An 11,274-nucleotide genomic window follows, 5' to 3' on the forward strand; every position below is an offset into this window, starting at 1 on the left:
CCAAGCCTGCTAGAAAGGCAAAGCCTGCTTCTAAGTTCACATGAAGGTACGGCCCTCATTCCAGTTCAGCTGGTAGGGGGCAGGTTACGTTTTTTCAAAGAAATTTGGATCAAATCTGTTCACAATCTTTGGATTCAGAACATTGTTTCAGAAGGGTACAGAATTGGTTTCAAGATGAGACCTCCTGCAAAGAGATTTTTTCTTTCCCATGTCCCAGTAAATCCAGTGAAAGCTCAAGCATTTCTGAATTGTGTTTCAGATCTAGAGTTGGCTGGAGTAATTATGTCAGTTCCAGTTCCGGAACAGGGGATGGGGTTTTATTCAAATCTCTTCATTGTACCAAAGAAGGAGAATTCCTTCAGACCAGTTCTGGATCTAAAATTATTGAATCGTTATGTAAGGATACCAACGTTCAAGATGGTAACTGTAAGGACTATATTGCCTTTTGTTCAGCAAGGGAATTATATGTCCACAATAGATTTACAGGATGCATATCTGCATATTCCGATTCATCCAGATCATTATCAGTTCCTGAGATTCTCTTTTCTAGACAAGCATTACCAATTTGTGGCTCTACCGTTTGGCCTTGCTACAGCTCCAAGAATTTTCACAAAGATTCTCGGTGCCCTTCTGTCTGTAATCAGAGAACAGGGTATTGTGGTATTTCCTTATTTGGACGATATCTTGGTACTTGCTCCGTCTTTACATTTAGCAGAGTCTCATACGAATCGACTTGTGTTGTTTCTTCAAGATCATGGTTGGAGGATCAATTTACCAAAAAGTTCTTTGATTCCTCAAACAAGGGTAACCTTTCTGGGTTTCCAGATAGATTCAGTGTCCATGACTCTGTCTTTAACAGACAAGAGACGTCTAAAATTGATTACAGCTTGTCGAAACCTTCAGTCACAATCATTCCCTTCGGTAGCCTTATGCATGGAAATTCTAGGTCTTATGACTGCTGCATCGGACGCGATCCCCTTTGCTCGTTTTCACATGCGACCTCTTCAGCTCTGTATGCTGAACCAATGGTGCAGGGATTACACGAAGATATCTCAATTAATATCTTTAAAACCGATTGTTCGACACTCTCTAACGTGGTGGACAGATCACCATCGTTTAATTCAGGGGGCTTCTTTTGTTCTTCCGACCTGGACTGTAATTTCAACAGATGCAAGTCTCACAGGTTGGGGAGCTGTGTGGGGATCTCTGACGGCACAAGGAGTTTGGGAATCTCAGGAGGTGAGATTACCGATCAATATTTTGGAACTCCGTGCAATTTTCAGAGCTCTTCAGTTTTGGCCTCTTCTGAAGAGAGAATCGTTCATTTGTTTTCAGACAGACAATGTCACAACTGTGGCATACATCAATCATCAAGGAGGGACTCACAGTCCTCTGGCTATGAAAGAAGTATCTCGAATTTTGGTTTGGGCGGAATCCAGCTCCTGTCTAATCTCTGCGGTTCATATCCCAGGTGTAGACAATTGGGAAGCGGATTATCTCAGTCGTCAAACGTTGCATCCGGGCGAATGGTCTCTTCACCCAGAGGTATTTCTTCAGATTGTTCAATTGTGGGGGCTACCAGAGATAGATCTGATGGCCTCTCATCTAAACAAGAAACTTCCCAGGTATCTGTCCAGATCCCGGGATCCTCAGGCGGAGGCAGTGGATGCATTATCACTTCCTTGGAAGTATCATCCTGCCTATATCTTTCCGCCTCTAGTTCTTCTTCCAAGAGTAATCTCCAAGATTCTGAGGGAATGCTCGTTTGTTCTGCTAATAGCTCCGGCATGGCCTCACAGGTTTTGGTATGCGGATCTTGTCCGGATGGCATCTTGCCAGCCATGGACTCTTCCGTTAAGACCAGACCTTCTGTCACAAGGTCCTTTTTTCCATCCGGATCTGAAATCCTTAAATTTAAAGGTATGGAGATTGAACGCTTGATTCTTGGTCATAGAGGTTTCTCTGACTCCGTGATTAATACTATGTTACAGGCTCGTAAATCTGTATCTCGAGAGATATATTATTGAGTCTGGAAGACTTATATTTCTTGGTGTCTTTCTCATCATTTTTCTTGGCATTCTTTTAGAATACCGAGAATTTTACAATTTCTTCAGGATGGTTTGGATAAGGGTTTGTCCGCAAGTTCTTTGAAAGGACAAATCTCTGCTCTTTCTGTTCTTTTTCACAGAAAGATTGCTATTCTTCCTGATATTCATTGTTTTGTACAAGCTTTGGTTCGTATAAAACCTGTCATTAAGTCAATTTCTCCTCCTTGGAGTTTGAATTTGGTTCTGGGAGCTCTTCAAGCTCCTCCGTTTGAACCTATGCATTCATTGGACATTAAATTACTTTCTTGGAAAGTTTTGTTCCTTTTGGCCATCTCTTCTGCTAGAAGAGTTTCTGAATTATCTGCTCTTTCGTGTGAGTCTCCTTTTCTGATTTTTCATCAGGATAAGGCGGTGTTGCGAACTTCTTTTGAATTTTTACCTAAAGTTGTGAATTCCAACAACATTAGTAGAGAAATTGTGGTTCCTTCATTATGTCCTAATCCTAAGAATTCTAAGGAGAAATCATTGCATTCTTTGGATGTTGTTAGAGCTTTGAAATATTATGTTGAAGCTACGAAATCTTTCCGTAAGACTTCTAGTCTATTTGTTATCTTTTCCGGTTCTAGGAAAGGCCAGAAAGCTTCTGCCATTTCTTTGGCATCTTGGTTGAAATCTTTAATTCATCTTGCCTATGTTGAGTCGGGTAAAACTCCGCCTCAAAGAATTACAGCTCATTCTACTAGGTCAGTATCTACTTCCTGGGCGTTTAGGAATGAAGCTTCGGTTGACCAGATCTGCAAAGCAGCAACTTGGTCTTCTTTGCATACTTTTACTAAATTCTACCATTTTGATGTATTTTCTTCTTCTGAAGCAGTTTTTGGTAGAAAAGTTCTTCAGGCAGCGGTTTCAGTTTGAATCTTCTGCTTATGTTTTTTGTTAAACTTTATTTTGGGTGTGGATTATTTTCAGCAGGAATTGGCTGTCTTTATTTTATCCCTCCCTCTCTAGTGACTCTTGTGTGGAAAGATCCACATCTTGGGTAGTCATTATCCCATACGTCACTAGCTCATGGACTCTTGTTAATTACATGAAAGAAAACATAATTTATGTAAGAACTTACCTGATAAATTCATTTCTTTCATATTAACAAGAGTCCATGAGGCCCACCCTTTTTTGTGGTGGTTATGATTTTTTTGTATAAAGCACAATTATTCCAATTCCTTATTTTATATGCTTCGCACTTTTTCTTATCACCCCACTTCTTGGCTATTCGTTAAACTGATTTGTGGGTGTGGTGAGGGGTGTATTTATAGGCATTTTAAGGTTTGGGAAACTTTGCCCCTCCTGGTAGGAATGTATATCCCATACGTCACTAGCTCATGGACTCTTGTTAATATGAAAGAAATGAATTTATCAGGTAAGTTCTTACATAAATTATGTTTTTTCGCTCCCGGCTCTCTTACCCTCTCGACCACCACAAGATCCAAAGATGTGGAAACTTGGCGTTCTGTCTGCCCCAGCGGGAGAGACGGCTGCAGCACAGGAAGTCCTCCAACCCACACGTGCCGATGCACGCAGCTCCCGGATTGGTCAGCCACGGAACCTCTGTCAGGTGGATCTCAGCAGCAGGATGACACCTCCCCGAGGCATTTGTCCGCACCTAGCGGAAAGTAGATTCTGTAGGGGCCGCCAACACCTCCGATTTATCCAAGGCACAGATTCTGCTGTTCAAACCTTAGCCCAACCAGGTAGGCTAGCAGACTGCTCTTCCTCCCGTCTTGGTGTAACCAGACACCTTTGAGTGAACGTATTGGGAATTTCAGCTAAATTAGCAGCGGGACTCCAAAAAACCTTTAGTCAACCGCGTCCTTCAAGCAGAGCAGGTTTGAAGCTCATCCAGGGCAAGCGGGAAGATAACACTGTTCTTCAGGTGGGTGTTAGAGAATCAACAGGAGAAACACCTGGATACTTCCCATGGATACTTCCCATGGAAATAGCGTGCACCAGCTACCGTGCACCGTGATGAATAGGCCTCTCGTAAAGGTGCGGAGCTCTAGTAACGCCTGCAGCTACCTGCAGTTTGCCTATAGGCCCCGCCTCCAGCCGGAAGTCCTAAGCTACTTTCTAATTTACTCCCCTGTTTTGGTTTTTAGTGTAAATATATTAGACACCACTAGGTGGGGATATAATATAAGTAACCTCTGCAAAAAGTATGAAGGAGTTAATGAAAAGGTTAATGAAATGATTAAATAAACCACCTGTGATTGTGTATAAAGGTGAGCATTTTGGGTATTACCTGTTATGACATGAATAATGGCAGACAGCCCGAAACATTGTGTCTTTCTGTTCCCTCTATGCTTTAATAAAGTTGAGTATTTGTATCTCAAGTTCACAGTGCTGTTGGTATTGTATTATTCCCATTTTAAGATGTGAGGAGCTTTGAAGTCAGAATCAGCTCTCTCCATAAGGAGATAGTGCTGAGAAATGGGCTTGCAAAGTTTCACACCTCTTCGCCACCTGGTCTCCCAGGCGGTCAAGGGACGGGGGGGGGGGCAGAATCAAAGCCCCATGCTCCTAGCATGCTCCTAAATCTGGTGTGTTCAAATTGCAGTCTGGGAGGTACAGTCAGAGAGCTAGTTGTTTGGGGCAGAAAGGGGGGGGGGGCAGTATGATGGGGAGTCAAAAAAAGTCAGAAACCTTAATGAAGCCGAGATTTAACCAGGCAATGGGTTGAGAGTCTGGGAGACCTAGAAGAAGGCCGGTGGTGGAGTGAATGGGAGACGGATGTTGGGCAACCCATAGACAGTGTCTCAATTTGTCCCAAAGATGTAAGCATTCTAATATAACAAGGTTGTCTATGTTTAACCTGCAGCAGCAGTGGGGAGGAACCCATATTAGATCTCTTAACTGGACCTGGTTGGGCAAGGATGCCTGCTCCAGAATGCTTCACTTGCTCCTTAAATCTTTAATACCCCACTGGGAGATGTGATGTGGGTCAACATGGCTGCTTCATAATATCGAACAGCAGATGCTGAGGCAACGCCCCCATACAATTTAGGATACTGAATAATTTTATGAGTTACCCTAGCTGCCTTCCCCTGCCAAAGATACTTGGTGAAGCCACTTTGGAACTGTAAAAGCAGACATTTTGGTAGCCTGATAGGAAGACATCGGAACAAGTAGGTTCATTTTGGCAAAAAATACATTTTGAGTGCAGCCCAACCACGAAACAGCCTCGAAATTCCATTTAGTCCTTAATGATCTCAGCTCCGTGAGAAGGGGAATATAATTATCTTGTATCAAACGTGTAATACTGTTGGAGATATAGAACCCTAGGTGTTTTATATTATTTTGCTTCCAGGTAAAGTTATACCTGTGGACAAGGTCTTGTAAATAATCGGAGGGGAAACCCCAGGCATATATTTCAGTCTTGGTGGGGTTCAATTTATAAAAGGATGGATTTTCAAAAAACGTTGAGAACATTGTTGTGGAATAGTCCACCAATTAGGGCCAGACATAATGGCTATTATGGGGGGGAGTTACCAAGAATGGTTTAAAGTCAGAGTAGAGCGCCTCAAGGCTAAGTGAAACACTAAAGTATTTAAAACAGAGAGTAAATATCAATAACATAGTGTCATGTGCAATATTATAAAGGATATCTTTACCAATTCAAACAAAGAATAACAAAACAAATTACGAACCTGAATGATTTAATGAGAGGTAGGTTAGGACTTTAGTAAGCATTGTCCCATAGTCTCTCCTAATGTAAGGTGCAGTGGATAGAAGCAGTTCATGCCAAACAGCGATCAAGGCACCTTGTCTCATGGGAAGGCTTGCTGTCTTATGCGTTTTGATCTTTGGTCTTTGACCTGCCACTCAGGAGCAGAAGCTCGGAGCCTCGCCTCAGGAGGTAGTTAGTTAGAGCTTGTAGGCAGGCTAAGGCCCCAATATTCAAGTAGCGAGAAGCCCTGGCTGGGACTGGTTAAAGTATAAGGTTAATTGTCTTTGGTGAGTATTAGTTTAGTTGGGAAGCCCCATCTGTATTTAATGTTCTCCCGCCTCAGGATTTTGGTTTTTGGGGAAAACAGTCTCCTTTTTTGAGAGGTGTTTCTGAATTGTCTGCTCTTTCTTGTGAATCTCCTTATCTGATATTTCATAAACCTAAAGCGGTTCTACTGACTTTGTTTAAATTTTTGCCTAAGGTTGTGAATTCCAACAACTGTGGTAGAGAAATTGTTGTTCCTTCTTTGTGTCTTAATCTGAAGATTTCTCTTGAGAGATCTCTACATTCTTTAGATGTAGTTAGAGCTTTGAAATACTATGTTGAGTCTACTAAGAATTTCAGGAAGACTTCTAGTCTATTTGTTGTTTTCGCTGGTTCTAGGAAAGGTCAGAAAACCTCTGCCATATCCTTGGCATCTTGGTTATAGCTTTTGATTCACAAAGCTTATTTGGAGGCGGGGCAGTCTCCACCTCAGAGAATTACAGCTCATTCTACTAGATCAGTTGCCACTTCTTGGGATTTTAAGAATGGAGCTTCAGTTGATCAAATTTTACCATATTGATGTGTTTGCTTCTTCAGAAACAGTCTTTGGAGGAAAAGTTCTTCAGGCAGCTGTCTCAGTTTGATCTGCTTATGATTTAAGTTTTTTGAAATGTAAGAAAACCTAATTATTATTTGGGTTTAATGTTCTCAGCAGAATTAGCTGTTTTTATTTTTTCCCTCCTTTTCTAGTGACTCTTCCGTGGTTTCCACATCTTGGGTATTATATCCCATGCGCCACTAGCTCATGGACTGTTGCCAATTACATGAAAGAAAACATAATTTAGGTAAGAACTTACCTGATAAATTAATTTCTTTCATATTGGCAGGAGTCCATGAGGCGCACCCCTTTTTATGGTGGTTATGATTTTTTTGGTATAAAAGCACATTATTTTACCAGTTCCTCTATTTATATGCTTTTTTATACCTCACTACTTGGCTATACGTTAAACTGAAGTGTGTGTGTGTGTGTGGTGGGAGGTGTATTTATAGGCATTTTGAGGTTTGGGAAACTTTGCCCCCTCCTGGTCGGAATGTATATCCCATATGTCACTAGCTCATGGACTCTTGCCAATATGAAAGAAATGAATTTATCAGGTAAATTCTTACATAAACTGTGTTTTTTAATCATGTTTGTTATGTGATCCGACCTGCTTATGTGTAGTGTTACTTAGGCTAGGAACATAATGGACTTGGAAGTGACGCAGCCTTTAGGTTGAGCGTGTTTTTTCTGGACCGCTCGGTGCACTTGGTGACCGGGCGTGGTCATGTATTGACTTTCCATCTCCGCGTTCCTGACCATGTGGCGACGGAAAATTTCTGGTCCGCTGGTGTCTGGGTCCTAGGAGGTGCTGAGTGCCCCAGCCATTGTGGGTGTCGGGTGCAGTTTACTTTTACTTTTCTGTCCATTTTTTGTATTCAATATCCCAGTTATGGAGAATTCTGATAATGTGTAGATGAACGTCTCAGACTCAGTCTATTTTTCATGAGGAATACGAATTGGCCCGGGTGATACATGCCCTTCAGTTATGTTCAGAATGCCGTTTTAGAGCGCTCAATTCCTCAGGATCGGGGAATCAAGGCGCCTCTGAGCCATTTGTCTCTGGGGGTCCTGCCCCCGAGTGGTGAGTTCCATACCACCTACTCTTACTACACATGTAGGTAACCCAGATTTTGCTTATCCTTCTCTGGAAGGTGACTTGTTCCCCCGAGGTTAATGCACGTTTTCGCATGTCCATTATTATGGCGCTGGCGCATCTGCAGCTACCAGAAGTGTGCTTACGATATTGTACGTGTTCTGTTGACCAGGGCTCTTCAGGCATGGATTGGCCTGCTCAGCTCAAGAGGAACGACTGTCCCTGAGGCATCAGGGGGTCATTCTTCGAGGTCGTCTTCTGTTCTGGCTAGGGTATGCTGTGCCTTTCGTTATAGACTGGTGCGCCTTCGTGTCCTACTGAGACACATTCTGGCATTGTTGGAGGATCCCATCCTTAACGGATATGGGAATTCTCAGTCGTCTGCTTCGAATGGCTCGCAGAATTAGCTATATGAGGATGACGTAATCTTTTTATAGCTTTGTTCATTGAGTATCTTTTCCACTCTTGAGCTGGAAGAACATGATCCTGGTCCTGCGGGTGTGTTTGTTCTTCTTGGGTGATAACCTACGGGTTGCCTTATTTTTATTTTAATCCGGTTAGGATGATTTTTTTATTTTGAGCTCATGTTATGTATTTCCTTCGGGAATTTTTCTGGAATCGGTGCTCGCAATTGTATATCGCTCTGTTTTACTTCTACGGAAATTTGGTTGTTAGAGGACATGTTAGTCCTATGTTTGTCTGCTATTTATTCTCCTTTTCTGGGGGTGACTAATTGCTGCCTTGACAGTATCGACCTTGTGTTTCAGGCTGGTCCTGATTGGGTTCAGACCCTTCTGTATTGAGGCCTATTTCAGACAACTTGTGCCTATCTGCCTGGCTGGTCTGGTTGAGGTGCCGAGTGTTTCACACTATTGTGTTTTTTCTTATTTTTTATATTGACAGGTTCAGTTAAGCTTTCTGAGAGGACCTGAGGGTCCGCGAGGCATGGGGAATTGATTCAGTCCTTGTTAGCCTTTTTAGCTGGTCGTCTGGGACTTGGTGGAGTTCTGCTGCAACACACTGTTGTTTCCGTCATTTTGTCATTTTTAGAGTGTTTCCCTCCCTGCATGGGTTGGAATTTTGAAGGACTCAGGGCCTCCTTGTTGCTGGTTCCTGGTGGTTCTTGCCTTTAGGGGCTTCTTGGACTTGTTCCTTTTGCGTTTCTCTTCCTTCGAGTCAAGATTTCTAGACCTTGTCCGTTTCTCCTTAGTGGTTTTGACCGCCTTTATAGGGAGGCTAGGCTGTGTGGTCTCCTTCCCCGAGCTTCGCTTTGGGGGTTTTCTACTGGGGTTGGGATGCTTTGCATTCTTTTTCCTTGGGTATGGTCCTCTGGTTGCATACTCTGAGGGGATATGGAGTCTAGCCTTTTGTCCTACTCGCTCTTCAGGTTACTTTGTCCTCAATGTTATCCCTTGGTTTCTAGAGTCTTGGCACGCATCATGCTGTAGCTTTTTTTTTGGAGTATTGGACTCCTGTAAAGGATGTTCTCTTCTCTTTGGGTGCGATTTCTGAGTGAGTCTTGTTCCCGTTCTCCGGCTTAGTCCGGTTATTCCTCTGTGAGGTCTAATTTTTCAGAGGGGGTATTTGTGTTCCCTGGGGTGTGGTTTGTTTTAAGCAATTCTGGGGCTCGGGCCTATAGTTTTTTTAGGGATCTTTCTGAAGGGCCGGAATCTTATGATCCTGTGGCTGCTCGGGGCAATCCAGTTTTTCCCAGGGAACATAGGCTATGGCCTAAGGAATGGCTTGTTAAACCTGCTAGCAGCTTGGCCAGGTTCTGGGCGCTCTCAGCTATCCTACTTAAGGCTTGCCTTGTTTTTTGAACGATGTATATTTCCCTTTGTGGGGAGTTCTTTCAGTGTTCTTAATGACGTCTGGATGATTTTCATTCGGCTTTTTGTTTTCATCAAACTTGACTCATGCCTTGTGAACATGTGCTCTGTTCTTATAGGTGCCCTTCCCTTTTGGGGGGTTGTTTGTCCTTCTTATGAAGGTGGGGGTTTCTCTCTCTGGAGGGTTGTTGTCCTTTCCTGTGTGCAGGAAGTTGGAACAGGTATTTTTATCCTGTATGGATGAGCAGTTTGCCTTTCTAAATCTTGTGCTGTTCCTTCTATGGAGATTGGAATCTCTATGTTGAGACTGTCAGTTACAATGGGTTTTCATAGGTATCTTCGACATTTGCGATGTTCATCTCCTATGGGGTTATCTTTGACAGTACTTATTTGGAAAATCTGGGGTTAGCACCCAAGTTCTGTTGGGGTGACAGAGTTCACCCCATTTCGTCCTTCCCCAGGGGGTTTGGTATTTGGTGTCCTTTCTGTTCCTCTGGGTTTTTTTTTCGACCTGCCTGTTGCTTGGGCTGGTCTGGTGTGGAGCAGTATCTGAGATATGTGTCCATACTCTGGTCTTTTGGTCGGTGAGCCTCCTTTTAGTTCTGCACTTTCTCTATGTTCAAGATATTTGAGAAGGACTGACGGCTTTCAGATAGCCTATGGTGTGCCCACTGTTTAGTTGATGTTTAGCAGTCTGACAATAGGGTTTGATATTTTTTTTTTTTATTATTATTCAGCTGCTCCTTACTTGGTTCGCTTGCCTGTGTTGCTGCACGTGTTTGATTTCTGAATATTTTGATATTCCGAGTTGTCTGTGACTTAAGGACTCTGTCTTCAGTTGTCTGTTAAGATGCGGTGGCATTTTGTGATTAGGAGAAGTTTTCTTCTCGGTTTCTGTTCCCGATCTTAACCCTGTGGTTTTTGTGTAATCCGGGGTCTTGGAAGCCTGCTGTTTTGGTCTAATGGTTAGATTAGTGGCTTCACTTCTTGAGGTTAAGAGTTGGCATACCCTCTGGGGGTACTGAGATTCTCGTTACCTGCCTGTTTCTCAAGACTGTTTTGGGTCTCTCTGAGTTTGGCTTGTTTCTCGGGGTTCCCTTTTTCATTTGGAATCTGTTGCACTATGTTTGGGGTCCCTTCGGGGATCCTTGGTTTTCTCCTTTTTTGGGGGAGTTTCTTTTTTGGGGTTTTGATCCTTTTCTCTAGTAAGGGGTGGATTGTTGGGGACCGACTGCTGGATGACAGTGTCTCCTGGAGGCGGGTTGGCTCAGTCATGTCCATTTCTGCAGTCTCTAGCAAGGCTTCTGGACTATCTGCTGGTCAGTGTCATTGGGGCCTTTTCCCTTTTTTCAAAGTTTTCTCGGCTTCGGACGAAGCAGGTCTTTTTTGGGTAGGGTTTGTAGGCCTGGTACCCTCAGAATGGGGCCGCCTTTTGTACCATCCCGTTTTTACATTCAGTGTCCTCTATAGCTTCGGTATTGTTTTCCCAAAAGTAATGAATGCAGCTGTGGACTCTTTCCATTTATGAAGAAAAACATAAATTATGCTTACCTGATCATTTTCTTTTCTTCAGATGGAAAGAGTCCACAGCTCCCCGCCCGTGTTTTTACTATGTGGCGTCAGGTATTTTTATTCTTCTGGCACCTTTTCACCCTGATATTTCTTCTACTCTTCCTTGTTCCTCGTCGGAATGACTGGGGCGTGAGGGAAGTGGGAGG

Source organism: Bombina bombina, chromosome 5 (assembly GCF_027579735.1).
Source record: "Bombina bombina isolate aBomBom1 chromosome 5, aBomBom1.pri, whole genome shotgun sequence".
NCBI lineage: Eukaryota > Metazoa > Chordata > Amphibia > Anura > Bombinatoridae > Bombina > Bombina bombina.